Source organism: Mustela putorius, unplaced genomic scaffold (genome assembly GCF_011764305.1).
Source record: "Mustela putorius furo isolate JIRA1106 unplaced genomic scaffold, ASM1176430v1.1 tig00003834_pilon_pilon_pilon, whole genome shotgun sequence".
NCBI lineage: Eukaryota > Metazoa > Chordata > Mammalia > Carnivora > Mustelidae > Mustela > Mustela putorius.
The window spans coordinates 77,146,982-77,164,596 of NW_025421987.1; the positions used below are offsets into that span (position 1 = coordinate 77,146,982).

The following is a 17,615-nucleotide window of genomic DNA, read 5'->3' on the forward strand; positions in this document are numbered from 1 at the left end:
ATTAAAACCAACAAGATTTGCTCAAGGCTCATAAATTTGGAATGAGAGAAACTGTATGAGTCAATGGTGACCTCAAGGTTTTGGTTTGAGCATCTGGGAGACTGGAATGGCCACAGCCAAAATGGGAAAGACTGCAGAAAGAGCATGTTTGCCTAAGAGCTGCTTCTTCAGGATCTCTGGTCATACTGATTTTCAGGGTCTTACAATGAATCCAATTGGAGATGCTGAGTGTGAGGCTGGGTATTTGCATCTCAAGTTTAGGAGAGACTTTGGATAAGAGACACAATTTAGGAACAAGCAGCATATTCTTGGCTCATGATCTATCCATGAGCCTGGATAATATCTCCTGGGCCGTGGGTGTAGAAAAGACCTGAGGATGTAGTCATGGGGCACCTCTTCATTCACAGATCCAGGACACAGGAAAAAGCTTGCAATGAAATGGACACTGTTAAGGTAGTCTTGTGTTCTGTTTAATTTTCCTTCTTTTGAGAAGACATTTCTGGGAGAAAGTTTTGTTTTGCTCTACATTTTAAAGACGGAAGTCTTTGTGATTCAAGGACTTACATTAGTTCATGGAGAACCCCGATTTCCTTTGCAAAATTTTTTAATAGGACTTTCATTTTTGGAGAGGGGTATTAAAACCTACCTATCATTTTAAATGTTTATTTCATTTTATTTTATGCATTTCATACCCATGACATCCCCAAAACATAGTAGGTCATAGAAACAAAAAGATAGGTGATATAGGTTCCTTTGTCTCAGGATCCCTGCCCTCTGTCTGGGGGAAACAAGTGTTTACAAGAGTAAGACAATAGGATATAAATTGGTTCTGAGTCAGTGAAGGGTTGAGACTCTGTTAGCAATTCAAGCACTTTCATATAAAACTACTCATATGTCATCTGGAAATGGGATAATAATGCCAACTCATTTTGAGAGATATTAAGATTAAATAAAATGAAGATGAGAGCATCTCATACAGTGATCAATATACAATAAAGAATACAAAATGCAATAAAGAATATACAATAAAGAATGGAGTCTAAAGAGACTTTTTTCCCAAAGTGTTTTTAAGATCAGTATCTGGGTCAATATTGACCTTTTCGGAAAGCTAAGGCAGTTGAGGTGTGTAAGTCACCTTTATGCTGTGTCTAGCCTCCCTTTTACTACTCCCTGATGTGAGCTTTCTGATATATCATCTAGGGAACTCTTCACTCTCTCCTAAACATACACGTAACACCTCTCAGATGCTCCCACTTGTGTTTTGTGTAACCCATGATGTACCTTATGCCCTTTACTGAACAAACCCCCCTCAATCCTCAAGATAGACAGTGACTTTTAGGAGTCCAATGCATGTGACATCCCTTGTTTAAAAACAGTGAAACTTCTAGCCCTGGAGTAAACATTCCTTGGTTCAAATTGTGTGATATTGACCATAATGTGGCTGCGTTTCCTGACTTACAGAAGGAGCATAGAAATTAACTACCACATATGGTTATTGTGAGAATTCAATGAGACTAATGTCTGTAGAGCTCTTGGTACTGTGTCCAGAGCATAGTTAATGCTCAAGTGTTAACTCTTGTCATTATCTTTAGGAGCTCTTAGTGCTTAGGATGGTCTACTGAAATAAATTCCATCCTGACGTAGGTTTAAAATTTCTGGTGTCTTCCCAAAGTGTTATAGATGCATCTGTGTACTTACAAATCCCAAGCTTTTGCCTTTCAGAGAAAGCCATTAGTCCAGTCCTTAAATGCTATTCTAGGATATTTTTTTTTTTTTTTTTTACTCTCCTAAGCAAATTCATTATGCAGGGAAACCCTGGTTTGCACATACTGGTTCCTCAACATGTCCTGTGCTTTCTCATCACTTAACATTGATTTGTCTTCACATGGATCCTCCCTCCTCTCTGTCCATTCCAATTCAAAGCATCCTCTAGATTTCCCATTTCTCATTGATTATCACTTCCACCCACCTCACTCTACCGGAATTTGTCTCTCTTTTTTTGGATTTAGAAAACATTGGCTACAACAAATCTTTAGAAAACCAATTCTTTAACTATAGAGCTGGAAGCCAGAAGACATTTGGGGGTTATCCACTCTGCACATGATATGAGGAATCTGTGGCACAGGAAGTGGACCGATTTGTCCAAGGTTACCTGACCTTTAATAAAATAAACATTACTTAATTTGTATTGAACAGCTACTATCTGTCAAGCATTGTTAGAGATGTCAGTGATAAGGGAGTAGACCAAACAAACTGTCTGACATCAGGAACAGAACCTATGACAAAAATATGAATTCAGGTGGTTTATTTGGGAAGTGACCTCAGGAAGCTGTGTAGAGAAGTGGCAGGTTATTTGAGACATTTTCTTATTAGATCCAACAAAAATAAAACTATGGGTAAAATTGCTATTAGAATTTTCAATCACTTGCTTTCAGTTTCTGTATTTACTTAATAATGGATCAATAACAAAACATTCTCAGAATACACCTTGAATAACACTGGCATAGAACATGTTTCAGAGCTGACCCACCAAGGCTCTACTCCTAGCAAGAGTGAGAAACTCGATACTCAAGATTAATTTTAAACTTAAGCTAAACATTTTCCTACTTAGAGACCTGGAGTTACACATAATTTTAAAAAGAGAAGTCTCTTCAAAATTTTATACTTTAAAAGTGTACTTTTCTTCTCTCATATATCAGTTCATATCTGGTAACCTTTATCTGTAAAAGAAGTATTTAGACATGTACAGTAGTTCATGTAACCATCTCCCCAAATCTGCAACTGAAACATAGAATCAGATATGTTATATGCATATAAATAAATCCACACATATATACATATGTGAAGTCTCCCTGCATATTTATAGGATTTATATACTCATATAATTCCATAATATAGTCAGTAACATTTTCACATGTTTGACCTCCTTCTTCATTTGCCTCCTTGTGACAAGGTTGGAGGGGAATTTCATGACAGACAAGCATGATAACGGAGAAAAAAATTAACAAAAGTGTTGGGCTGGCAGGCTCGCCGGAAAAAACTTTACAAAAAGGACTTCCTAGCTCTCTTGACCGATACTTTTGGTTGTACTGATGGGAAACTTGCTCCTAACCTAGAGTACTTCCCAGTACTGGGAAATTTCATTGTTTTTGTTTGTTTGTTTGTTTTGTTTTATTTATTTATTTTTTTAAGAGCCAATACTTTTTTCTCCCAAACCCCAGAGACTTTCATAAGGTCACCATTATTTTTCATGTAAAAAAAATACAGTGAGCTTTAGTAATTAGGTAGTATCCAGATGTAAACCTTAGGCAAACTGATTCATGCATCTCAAAAATAGAATTTATTTGTTTTATCACTGGAAGCTCAGAACAGAGATTAACTGTAATTCAGTGCGTATTTACATCTGGACAATCTAGATTTACATATGAAGGACTCTTTCAACAAATAGTTTTTGGTTAAGCATTATATTAGATACTATGCAATAGTTTTGCCTTTGAAAAGGGGGCAGTGCTGGCCAGTAGGACCTCCTAATAATGTGTTTTTATGTCTGAAGATAAAAGTGGGGGTGCCCCCTGCCAAAAGAGCATAGAACTTTCTCTGAGGCCTCTTTTGAATGACACTGAAGGTAGAATAGTTTCCATCTCAAGTGTGGCTTTTCTCTCTGGGTTTATGCTTCATCTAGCAGGAGACAAGTTGAACTGTAGTTAGAAATGTCTGCAGGTAGAAAAAGCAGGTTGCATTCTCAACTTGTTATCTGTTTTTAGGAGTCATACAATGCTGATCTCACTGTTGCATTTAATATAAATGTGAGTTAAGTATTTTCTAAGTGGGGTTTTGTAGCAAAGGAAAATAAATTGTTCCTTTAGCTGAGAATTTCTTAAGCAAAATAATGTATCTTAATTGCCTAACATCTTTAAATTTGAAAGCATTTTGAATAAAGCTTATCTTTTGTGCAATAAAATTATTCGATAACCTTTTCTTTTTTAAATATTTTAATGGTACATCTATATTGCTATTTCATGCCAACACTTGCAAAATCCTATAAGCTTATATATTTGTTCTCTGAGTTTTAATTGATTTTTCTCCAAAGACTTTATATCATTAGACATGTATTGTCTGATATTCTAACTTAAAAGGCATTTAAGATCAAATTATTCAATATATAATTAAATTTTCTTTTTTCTTTTTACACTTAAAGATTTATTTGTTTATTTTAGAGAGAGAGAGTGAGAGTGAGTGTAAGCAGGGAAGAAGCAGAGGGAGAGTGTTCTCCTTGCCAAAAACTTAGACATGATAAAATAAGCATAATAACTCATGATCCTTCAACTCAGATTAGTCATCCCCAAATTAACATGAAGTATTTCCATTTAATCTATCTCTATTAATCATTTATGTTTATATTCACACACAAGTGAGAGAAAGTTAAGCAATTTTCACTTAACATTTCGTTGTTTTTCTGTGGTGATACAACTTTTTATAGAGGTCTTAATTCTCGATGATAGGATTTCATTATTTATTTAATTTCCTCCCTATTATTGTATGCTTTCTTTTTTTTTTTTTTCTTGCCATGTTAATTATCATAACATTACAGTGAACATCTTAGTCTACTTTCCATTTTTGGGGGGCACAGAAATTTAATAGCTGGATCAAAGGGTATACATATTTTTATTACACTTGATGAATAAAGCCAAATTGTTCTTAAGATAGATTATATTAACTTCTTCTGTATTCACTGGTATTCTACAAATTCTACAGTTCTACAAATTCCTCTTAAATAACTTCTTAAAAGATATCCCCCACTTGCCAACAAAGTTTTTGTGCTTTCCAATGTCATGCAGTTTATTCTCACAACATTCTTGCAAAACTGACTCTGTTTCTCATATTTTATCTTAAACATGTCCTTTTCTTATATTTTATCTTAATTGCATATTTCCAGAACTAATGTGTATTTAACAAGAATAATTTATATTTTTGAATGACTTTTAGTGCTTCCTCATTACCACCTTGTACTTTTTCTGCTCTCTCTTTAGAGGAGTTCATTTAGGTACTAGGGAGAAAATTACATACAATGATTTTTATTCTTGATATATCCTTATTTCCGTCTTTTCCCTTTTCCCATACTTTAAATGCAGCCAATCTTAGAGTGATGTAGGGAGTACATTTTGCTAGACATCTTGACACCACACTTTACTTCTACCTAATTTTTTCATACTGTGCTAGACTGCGATGTTCTTTTTACATAGGACTTATAAATAATGTTTGAAAGCTTCCAAGGGCAGAGGTTGTATGCCTTCTTCACTATTGTAACTCCATCTACTCACATAAGCTGCAGGCACAGTGTAGGTATCCAGTAGTTATTTAAATGAATGGATGGATGAATGAATAAATGTTCAGTTAGGGCTACCCCATGGATTCACAAATCAGCAGTCACAGATGGCTCTGCCTTTCTCCTATAGTTTCACTAAGATGGTCGTTGTCTCATCCAGGTTTTAGCTTTACTCTCCACTGATATAAATACTGTATTTCATAGTTCTCTGGCTGAGGGGATTGATCAACTCACTGCTTTAGTACAGTAGTCTCTAGATCTTGTTCTATGTGTAGGTGTAAAAAAATCTCTTTTTCTTTTAGTCCACCAGAAGCCTGGTTGCTATTCCCAGTAGACTGGAAGAAAAATAATGTAAGTTAAGCTAAAAGTGATTGCGTAAGCATGGAAATAATCTTTTGCACCCCTGCTTTCCAAAGTCCAGCTGCATATTGTTTCTGACCTGCTCAAAGGCTTTCAGAATTCTTCCCACCCTCCCCAAACTCTATCACCTTAATTTGTTTGAAACTAACTATTATCAGCTGGTTTTAATTTTGCTTAAGCTTAGCTTCACCATTTATTATTTTAACAGACTCAGTGGTCTTTGAATCTTGGAAAAGGTTATTTCCTCTAGTGTGCCAGAACTGGGAACTGAGTTTAGCCTGAGGAATGTTGCTTGTTCCCAATTCAATTTCAAAAACATAATGATTGACATATCATAAGCCAATAGGATGAAATCTTCGCTCACGCAGGTAACCAATTTTTTTTTTTTTCATTTAAGCAACAACATTCCCACTTCAATTGAAGGATGGATACTGTAATACAATGTGTATACCAACAATAAACATAGACCAATACAGATTATTTTCCTATTATTTGTAAGAAGAGGAAATGGTATCCATAAATTATATGAAGAGAATAAAAGCAAAATCACGGTCTAAAACTGCATGTTCCAAACATATATATCAAACATTTCTTCTTAGCTGTTTAAGGATTATTCCCATGATAATCAATTTCTGAAACTCTGGATTCAGTCTCTTCCTCCTTTTCTACTTCCTCTATTAGAAATGGAAAGAATCACTTTCCTATAATGAAAGTCAGGAAAACTAGATGTTAAACTTAACCTACATTCAATGAGTTACCATATCTAATGACTTTGATTACCTTAATGAATTTCACTATATTCCCTTCTACCATTATTCTTTGTTATTGCCATAATTCAGGCCTTTAGCATTTCTTATCCAAATTACTAAAGAGAATCTCTTTCCTTCAGACTTAATTGCACACAGTACTTTTTTTTTTTTTAATACAATACAAGTCATTATTTTGAAATGTCCCTATTACTTCTAAACAGGCAAATTGAAACTGCAAACTACTCAGCATGACTTCTTCAGCCTGATATTTCACTAGATCTCCCCACTTCTACCAAACTTATGTCATGCTAGTATTTTGTTCTTGACTCTTTAATTGGCTCCTAATATCCTTCTCCATGGTCTTTCCCAGGCCAGCTTCTACTAATGCTTTAAAAGATAACACAGATACTACTTCCTGCCTATGGAAAACCATTTGAAACCTCTCATCTACTCCCAATCAGAATTAGGTGAACTCCTCCTGCACTCTCATAACTATCTTTCTCTTTCCTTTTTTCTTTTTCTTTCTAGTAAGGCAGTGTTTTGATTGCTTTCTGAATGTCTAAGATATGCACTCCCTAAGTGCTGGGACCACATCTTTAATCTGTAAAGCCCTCGTGCCTATCTTTCCTGCACCCCAGGATGCATGTGCTCCTTACCAACTTTTATTGAAAACAATGACCACACAAATAGACCACTGACTTAGGAATAACAAATCATAGTTGATAACAATTAAATATTACTGTATATATTGTAGTGTATATGGTTTACTGTAGTGAATGTATTGCAAATATGGCATGCAATTTAACACTGATTTGGAGAGTCCATCCCTTTTACAATCAGATGTAAACTAGAAGAGAATTTTCTATCCAAAGGGAGTAAAAACCTATCCCTAAAAATGAAAGAAATATGAAACTAAAAGTGAGAAATAAGAGGTAAACCCAAGTTACCCTGTCACTCCTCTGTGGAAAAATAAAAATCTACAATTTACTGATTTAGTAGGGTTTTCTTCAGTGATTCACAAACTGGGAGCATCCCTTCGAGCAGAAAGAGTTCCAAAGAGCTGTACAAGGCAAAAGCTTTGTACAGACCAAACTGAGCAGGAACAAGGAAGTTATAGAGGCATTTGCTGATTAATCAAAGCTGAATTACCTTCCTTATATGCAGCTACAGGAAGTCTTGGAGCTGGGTCAGGTAACATACTGAGCAGGCAAGTGCTGATTGGTTCACCTAGGCCTTCTTTTCTGGGAGAACTGAGCACAGAAAATTGACGTTCTCATTTGCTGACATGGGTTTCAGCATTAGTGACTTTATCTTGAGCCTAATGTGGTTGCTTTAACAGTTTGCTTTATACTTTACGTTATAAGAACTTTACCTTATAAGACTCTCTCCATCTTACTATCAATAGCTAAAATGTGTCTCAACCATTTAATGATTCTCTACAAGTTTATTAAAAAATATGGTTTTCTATGGCAAATAATATTAAAACCCCAGATGTTTCTTATTTTAATATATTATGATCATTCTATATACCATGAGTTCCATAGAATAATTTAACTTTTCTTTTCAGCTTCAGATTCTCCATATAGAAAACAAAACATTTTAATAAAGTTTCAAAGTAAATCTAAACTATTTCATACATTCTTTTCATTACATTATTTCTTTACAAACAGAGCTCCACTTAGGTTTTGTTTTTTTTGTTTGTTTTTTTTTTCCTAATCCTTTAAGTAACCATATTCTTTAAATTTGTTCTCTAATTTCCTTTTGTATGCTTCCCACCATCTGTTGTGTGTCTCTTTCTCACTTAAGTATCATTGCTTTACATAGCTAGCTAGATATTCATTCAATTGAAGGTACTTCTTTAAATAAACATTTTTGCAGAACTCTTGTCAAAGGGAACAGCAGAGTGGAAGATTTAGAGCACATGGAGGACTAAATACTCTTGTTAATCCAATTTTCTTCAGAAAGGAGGAGCTTGAACCTCTCTGTGTATTTTTTCACTTTATCACTTATATGACACCTAACATGTTTTAAACACCTACCAATATTAAACTATTTGGTCTGTACCAAGTCCTAATGGTATCAGTACTGATACTACTATTTCTACTTTTTTGAAAGTTGAGGCAGATAAAGTTAGAGTCGCTTACCCAGTGTTTTAGAGGTGAGGATTTAAACATGACCAGCCTAACTCCAAATCTATACTCCTCATCACTCTGCTATGACACTTTCTTGGAAAACTGAATTCTCCATAAGGAAGTGAGATGTGTGGCCGGCTCGTCAGGAGTTACCCTCTCAGCCTTGGGCTTCATTTCCAAATGGTGGTCTCCCGCTAAGGCAACCAGGGTAGCACTGTTCCAGCTCCATTCCTCTTCCTTCAGGAAGAGGAGTTCTTTGTCACATGAAGGTCGGCAAGGCCCTTGTTGATCCTTTCTGATCCATGCGTCTTCTTCCCTTCGTTTGAGTCTGAGGACAGGTCTGGGCTGGAGGTGGAGGAGGTTGGGTGCGGTATGACATGTCACTTTAAGACTGGATAGGGGAGTGAGTTTTGGAATGCTTGACATGTGGCATTAGAATGATGAAGATGGGACTCCTGGGTGGTTAGGTCTGTTAAGCATCTGTCTTCAGCTCAGGTCATAATCCAGGGTCCTGGGATCCAGTCCTGCAAGGGCTCCTTGCTCAGCAAGGCTCCTCCCTCAGACTGCTGCTTCCCCCCACCCCCCTCTCCTCTCTCTCTGGCACCTAAATAAATAAAATCTTTAGAATGATGAAGAATCGTCTAATCCAATTTGCCAACAGACTTCCCACTGAATCAAGGAGATGTTATTTTAGTTTGTGTGGCTAACTGGACTCAGGGGAGTAGAAAGAACCACCATTTGGGAATGATGCCAGATGTTGTTGGCAGCAAAGTAGAGAAGTAGACCCACTGTCACTTTTCAACATGTTTAGACAGGGAGCAGTGTATCTCAGTCACTTCCTTTTTGATGCTCGTTAAACCTACATGGATCTTTAAATATTCAGCTCATGATTCAAAAGAAGAAAGACAAAAAAATGATTGAATATGCTGATACATATTCAAACATAAATATATGCGTAAATATTGCAATTAAATATAGTATTTTATATGTATTTTATATTTATAAAAATAATAGAGATAAGTTGGTATATAAAGGCATTAAATGATATTACAGAACATCAGAGCTTTATATATATATGTTATATACACACATATATTTATATACATATATACATGAATGTATATAGAATAGATATAAATAACATGTAAATAAAACATGTATATATTCATGTTGTATATTATATACATATATATTATATATAATATTTATATGTATATGTACATATATATGTATTTCAAAGTATATATACACACAGGGAAAAATACACATAGTTAAAATATTAGAAAGTAAATGAGTTGCTGCAGCTGAGGTTGAAGAGGTTTCTTCCTGTGTTCTCTTCAAGGATTTTGATGTATCCTTTTCTCACATTCAGGTCTTTCATCCATTTTGAGTTTATTTTTGTGTGTGGTATAAGGAGATGGTCCAGATTCATTCTTCTGCATGTGACCATTTGTTGAAGAGACGGTCTTTTTTCCACTGGACTTTCTTTTCTGCTTTGTTGAAAATTAGTTGACCATATTGCTGAGGGACATTTTCTGGGCTCTCTATTCTGTTCCATTGATCTATGTGTCTGTTTTTGTGCCAGTACCATGCTGTCTTGATGATTGCAGCTTTGTAATAGAGCTTAAAATCTGGAATTGTGATGCCACCAGCTTTGCTTTTCTTTTTCAACAGTCCTCTAGCTATTCAGCATCTTTTCTGGTTCCATACAAATTTTAGGATTATTTGTTCCATTTCTGTGAAAAACATCGATGGTAGTTTGATAGGGATTGCATTAAATATGTAGATCACTCTAGGTAACATAGACATTTTAACAATATTTGCTTTTCTATTCCATGAGCATGGGATGTTTTTCCATTTCTTTGTGTCTTCCTCAGTTTCTTGAGTATTCTGTAGTTTTCTGAGTAAAGATTCTTTGTCTCTTTGGTTTAATTTATTCCTAGGTATCTTATGGTTTTGGATACAATTGTAAATGGGATTGACTCCGTAATTTCTCTTTCTTCTGTCTTGTTACTGATGTGTAGAAGAGCAACTGATTTCTGTGTATTGATTTTATATCCTGCCACTAATTTAATGAATTCCTATATGAGTTCTAGCAGTTTTGGGGTGGAATCTTTTGGATTTTCTACATAAAGTATCATATCATCTGCAGAGAGTGAGAGTGTGACTTCTTTGCCTATTCAGATGCCTCTTTGCTGCCTCCTGATGGTGCACGGGAGAAGAATGAGGCACAAACAAGTCAGCTGCAAGAGCAAGGGAGCAGGGGCGACAGTAGAAAAGACTGTCCCGGAACAACTCCTCAGTCTCATATTTATTAAAAAGTGAATAACAACCAGCAAAGAAGCTGGAGTAGATTACACATTGACCATGAGTCTTGGAGATACATAAGAAGAAAGGCAAAATATGTCCGGTTATGTAGTACATGACCTATAGTGAGCAAGCCCGAACAAAAGGATTGTCTGACTAACGGCTGGCGCTCTCTAGGAAAGGGGAGATAATGGAAAAATGAAGCAGGCAGCGTTCCACCCTGAGCGAGCCAGGCATCCCCAACTGCTCAGCTTAAACAGCGTATATTGTCCTCTGCAACAGAGGCCTATTGCCAGTATATGTTTTTCTTAAGGCTGCATATAAGCATGCTTGATAACTAGTATAATTTCTCATGGGCTATATTTTAAGCACTATGTTATTCTAAGGGACAGTTACACCTTTTATTTCTTTTTGTCGTCTGATTGCTGAGGCTAGGACTTCTAGTACCATGTTGAACAGCAGTGATGATAGAGGACATCCCTACTATGTTCCTGACCTTGGGGAAAAGCTCTGTTTTTCCCCATTGAGAATGATTTTCACTGTGGGCTTTTCATAGGTGGCTTTGAAGAGATTGCAGTATATACCCACCATCCCTACATTGTGAAGAATTTTAATCAAGAAAGGATGTTGTACTTTGTCAAATTCTTTTTCTGCATCTATTGAAAGTATCATATGGTTCTTGTCCTTTCTTTGCTTAATGTGTTGTATCACATTGATTGATTTGTGGGTGTTAAATCAACCTTCAGGGAAATACAAATCAAAACCACAATGAGATACCACCTCACACTAGTTAGAATTGCTAAAATTAACAAGTCAGGAAACGACAGATGTTGGCAAGGATGTGGAGAAAGGGGACCCCTCCTACACTGCTGGTAAGAATGCAAGCTGGTGCAGCCACTCTGGAAAACAGAATGCAGTTTTCTCAAAAAGGTGAAAATAGAGCTACCCTATGACCCAGCAATTGCACTACTGGGTCTTACCCCAAATATACAAATGTAGTGATCTGAAAGGGCACGTGCACCCCAATGTTTATAGCAGCAATGTCCACAATAGCCAAACTGTGGAAAGAGCTAGATGTCCATCATGTCCATCAACAGATAAATGGATAAAGAAGATGTGTGTGTGTGTGTGTGTGTGTGTGTGTGTGTGTGTGTGTCTGTGATGGAATATTATGCAGCCATCAAAAAATGAAATCTTGCCATTTGCAATGACATGGATGGACCTAGAGGGTATTATGCTAAGCAGAAGAAGTCAATCAGAGAAAGACAATTATCATATGATCTTGCTGATATGTGAAATTTGAGGAACAAGGAAGAGGATCATGGGAGAAGAGAGGAAAAAATGAAATGGGATGAAATAAGAGAGACTTTTAATCTCAGGAAACCTTAAGGGACTTTTAATCTTAGGAAACAAACTGAGGGTTGCTGGAGTGGAGGGGGTGAAAGGGATGGGGTAGCTGGGTGAGGGACATTGGGGAAATTATGTGCTGTGGTGAGCTCTGTGAATTGTGTAAGACTGTTGAATCACAGACCTGGACCCCTGAAACAAATAAATCATTATATGTTAATTTAAAAAAAAAGAAGAGAAATGGATATGTTAATGAGTTAGTGACTGGGAAGTTTTCCTTGACGTGTATAAGAGGAGACAGCAAAATGCATATAAAGAATAAATGAATAAGAATGTGAGAGGAGAAAGACAAGCTTCTGAGATGATACATTACACAGAAGTCAATGAATAATGTACGATGAGAAAAGAGGAGTGAGGAAACCTAAACAATATAGGAGAAATCACAGAAAAAAAAATTTTAATTAATGCAATGATAAAAAAATAAGATGAAGAAATAAGGAAAAATTCAAAGGAGTAGAATGATTATTGGGAGAGACACTGATATTAAAAGTACTACATTTGAGACCACAACATAGTGTATAGAACTAAAGGTTTCAATTAATATTTATGAAGTAATGGTTGAATAAACTAGTTGACCAAATCCATACTATGTCTGATTAAATCCAGGTATATATACCAGGCTGAACTTTAACATAATGTTAATACTAACACTGTTTTCAGAAACGATTGGAGGCATTGGCAGGTTTGGAATTGAAGGCAAGTAAATCACACAAGTGGGTATGATGTAGAATAGGTAACTTGAATTTTGATCTTAAGTGACTAATTTATTAAACAAAAACTAAAACAAAAAACAGATGTGGTGGTTAATGACAATCATCATAAGTTGGCTTTAGTTTTGAAAGATTTAATAGTGGATATTTGGAGTGCCTTAATTTCTCCTTACTATACAACAATAGCTTCCCACATCTGGTCTTCAGGATTAAGCATTAATAAAACAAAACAACCCATTTGTATATTTTGGTGGGCAATTCAGGTGATTGCACATTAGAACACATTGTTACTAGGGGGCATTTTTCAGCTTAATTGTAATTTCTCAACATCTGTGCCTCCTAGTTGCTTATCTACACATTTCCTCTCTCCTGTTTCCCCTTGTTTGATTAGTCCTTCATTTACTGCTTCAATAATGGGAGTTGAAAGCACATTAAGCTGAGTGAAACTTATTAAATCTTTCCTTTATCTAATGTTTAGATTTAAGTACTTAAACCTATCTGAAGAAAGGGGGGGATCTCTTCTAAGGGGATCCAGAATTAAATGCAGTAACAAAGGCAGTGATATTTTGTCCTTCATTTGATAGATGAAAGAAAGAATGGACTTAAGGAAAAGGAAATTCTGCCACTGAATATATATTTGAAACCACAGACTCAATGGCTTGAGGAGAAGATTTACTTAAGGGAATATAAACTGAACGAGGACACAGAAACTCTTATTAGAAAGAAATACAAAGTGCTCCAGAAACTAAATGAAAGGAAAGGAAGAAATAGTAGATGACATATATCTTGAGAAACACAGTGTCCCCTGCTTCTTTGTTTGTTCATAGTCTTCCACCTGACTGTAGAGAATCACAAGTATTCAAACCATCCAAAACCCCAGTAAAAGTAATCTCCTTATCTTACCAACACAGACATACCTGGGAGATATTCGGGGTTTAGTTCCAGATCACCATAATAAAGCAATATCATTATAAAGCAAGTCAAATGAATTTTTTGGTTTTCTAGTACACATTAAAGTTGTGTTTATACTATACTATAGTCTATTGAATGTGCAATAACATTATGTCTAAAAATATACATACCTTAATTAAAAAATACTGCTAAAATGCTAACCATTATATAAGCTTTTGACAAGTCATAATCTTTTTGCTTCATTGTTACTTGGTGCTGACTGATCAGGGTGGTGGTGATTGCTAAAGTTTGGGGTGGCTGTGAGAATGTCTTAAAATAGAACATCTGTAAACTTTGTCACATTGGTTGACTCTTCATGAACAATTTCTTTTTTTTTTATTTTTTTTTACGATTTAGTTACTTATTATAGAGAGAAAGGAGGGGCAGGGGGAGAGGGATACAATCTCAAGCAAACTCTGTGATGAGCACGGAGCCCCACATAGGACTAGATTTCACAACCCTGAGATCTTGATACAAGCTTAAATCAAGAGTTGGATGCTTAGCCCACTGACATACCCTGGTGCCCCACACAATTTCTTGACAACATTCAATACTGTTCTAGATCTTTGAAAAAAAAAATACTGCTCTATATCTTTTGACCCACTGTAAAAATTCTCTCAAAACTAGAGTCAGTCTTCTTAAAACTTACACTGTTTTATCAACTGAGTTTATATAATACTCTAAATCCTTTGTTGTCATTTCTACAGTCTTTGCAACAGCTTCACCAAGAGTAGTTTCCATCTTAAGAAACCACTATCTCTTCTCATCCATAGGAAGCAACTCCTTAGCCATTCAAATTTTATTCTGAGACTAGAGTAATTAACACATCTTCAGCCTTCACTTCTAATTCTAGGTCTCTTGGTATTTCTACCACATCTGCAGTTACTCTCTCCACTGAAATCTTGAATCTCTTGAAGTCATTTGTGAGGATTGGAATCCACTTCTTCCAAACTCCTAATAATGCTGGTATTTTTACCTCTTCCCATGAATCACTAATGTTTTCAATGACATCTAGAATAGAGAATTTTTTACAGAAGGTTTTTAACTAACTTTGCTCAGAGGGATCACTATCCATGGCAACTATAGCTTCATGAAATATATTTCTTCTTCTTTTTTTTTTTTTCTAAAAATACTTTATTTATTTGAGAGAGAGAGAGCATGAGAGGGGTGAGGGGCAGAGGGAGAAGCCAACTCCCTGCTGAGCAGAGGGCCTGATGTGGGACTTGATCCTGGGGCTCCAGGATCATGACCTGAGCCAAAGGCAGTTGCTTAACCAACTGAGCCACCCAGGTGTCCAAAATATATTTCTTAAGTAAGACTTGAAAGTCAAAATTAATCTTTGATCCATGGATTGCAGAATTGGTGTTGTTAGCAGGATGAAAGCGATATTAATCTCATTGTTTATCTCCATCGGAGCTCTTAGGTGACCAGGCATATTTTCAATAAGCAGTAATGTTTTGAAAGGAACCTTTTTTTTTTCTCCTCCCCAGAGCAATATGTCTCAACTGTGGACTTAAAATTTTTGGTACACCACATTTATAAATATATGTATTGTCATCCAGGCTTTGTTGTTATGTTTATAGAGCACAAGCAGAGTAGATTTAGCAAAATTCTTAAGGGCCCTAGGATTTCTGGAATGGTCAATGAGCACTGAGTTCAACTGAAAATTACCTGCTGCATTAGTTCTCAACAGGAGAATCAACCTGTCCTTTGAAGTCTGGCATTGACTTCTTTCTAGCTATGAAAGTCCTGCTTGGTATCTTTTTCCAAAAGAAGACTGTTTTGCCTACATTGAAATCTGTTGTTTAGTGTAGCTACTTTCATTACTGATCTGAGCTAGATCTTCTGGATAACTTGCTGCAATTTCATGACATCAGCACCTGCTGCTTCACCTTGCACTTTTATGGTATAAAGATTTTATACCATAAAGATAGCTTCTTTCCCCATGAATCAACCTCTGCTAGCATCAAACTTTTCTCCTGCAGCTTTTCACCTCTCTGTCTTCATATAATTGAAGATACTGAAGGTCTTCTCTGGATTAAGCTTTGGCTTATAAGGGATGTTATGGCTGGTTTGATCGTCTATCCATACCAGTCAAATTTTCTCTGTATCAGCAGTAAGGCTGTTTCACTTATAATTTGTGTGTTCATTAGGGTAGCACCTTTGATTTCCTTCAGGAACTTTTCTTTTTGGATTCACAACCTGACTGTTTGACCCAATGGTCCCACTTTCACCCTATCTCAGCTTTCTAAATGCCTTCCTCAATAAGCTTAATCATTTCTAGCTTCCCATTTGACCTGAGAGAAAAGTGACTTTTTCTTTCACTTGAACACTTAGAAATCATTGTAAAGAGTTATTAATTGGCTTAGTTTCAATGTAGTGCCTCAGAAAATGGGGTTGAGGAGAGGAAAAGAGACAGGGGAACAGATTAGTCAGTGGAACATTTATAAATTAAGTTCACTATCCTATGTACGTGCATTTTGTGGTATCCCAAACAATTAAAATAGTAACATCAAAGATCATTGATCATCATAATAAATATAATAATAATGAACAAGTTTGAAATATTATGAGATATACCAATATGTGACGCAGAGACGTGAAGGGAGCAAATGCTGTTGGGAAAATGGCATTTGAGAGATTTGCTCAAGAAATGTAAAAAAAATGCAGTATCTGCAAAGCACAATCATGCAAAGCACAATATAACAAGATATGCCTGTACTTCTTTCTGTACCAATCTTTGTATATTCTTGGTATTACCCTGTTTGCCTTTTGATGCCTTGTTTCACCAAGTTGGCTCTGTTAATCTTTTAAATGTCTAAGTGGAAAAATCATCTGTTCTGTCTAAACCTGTCTGTTTTGCTGGCACCCATGCCATTGGATTTGCTAGGTACAGGGCAGGAAGTTTTTTTTTTTCTTCTGTTTTAGGCTAATTGGCTGGAGTTCTGCTAATTAGGGTAACAAAAGACAGATTAACAAGAGAAAAACAAGTTTATTAATACTTGCATCATGTATAGAAGTTGGGAGTACTCAGGGATGAGTAACTCAAAGGGTTGGTTCGAACTTGGGCTTATATAGCATCCTAACAAAAGAATAGTAATTTTATAGAGATGTAACAAGACAAAGGAAAAGGATTTTGGCTTTGGGGGGCAGCAAATTGTGCGAATGCAAATATATGGGGACATTAATTGTAGATAAGGGCTAGCTTTAGCAAGGTTTATTATGTAGACTCCTCCAGTGCTGTCTGTGGGCTAAGTTCCTAGACTTGTCTCCAATGATTAATTTCCATCCTTGACAATAAGAGAGGGGAGGGAGGGAAGTTTTACAAATTTATGCCTGGTTTTAGTCAAATAGGAGGAGATGCAAGAGCTTTTTTTATATCTGCTTCTCAATTACTTTCAGCTCAAAGTGGTCCTTATGCCAAAATGTCATATTTGGGGTGGCATATTCTGCCAGGCATCTGAAAGTTTAAGCATGGTAACAGGCACAAGCTTTCATCTTGACTTCTTTGTGTGTGCTTTGTTATGTATTTTCATTCAAAACATGAATAGCCCCTAAATTTTTGTTTTGTTTTGTTTTTTCTGCCTTAGGCAGCCACCAATACCCCTGTCGTTGACATTAGTTGGTCAGTCAGTATGTGGTTAAATGAATCAACTTTGTTATAAAGTAGAAT

The 17,615-nt window shown here is 36.0% G+C and overlaps 1 protein-coding gene across 5 annotated transcripts in view; it reads left to right on the plus strand.

Annotated features, from left to right (window-relative positions):
- Nucleotides 1–17,615, plus strand: part of NAALADL2 (N-acetylated alpha-linked acidic dipeptidase like 2) — a 1,340,010-nt gene that overhangs the window by 751,522 nt on the left and 570,873 nt on the right. The gene's annotated exons all lie outside the window — the stretch shown is intronic.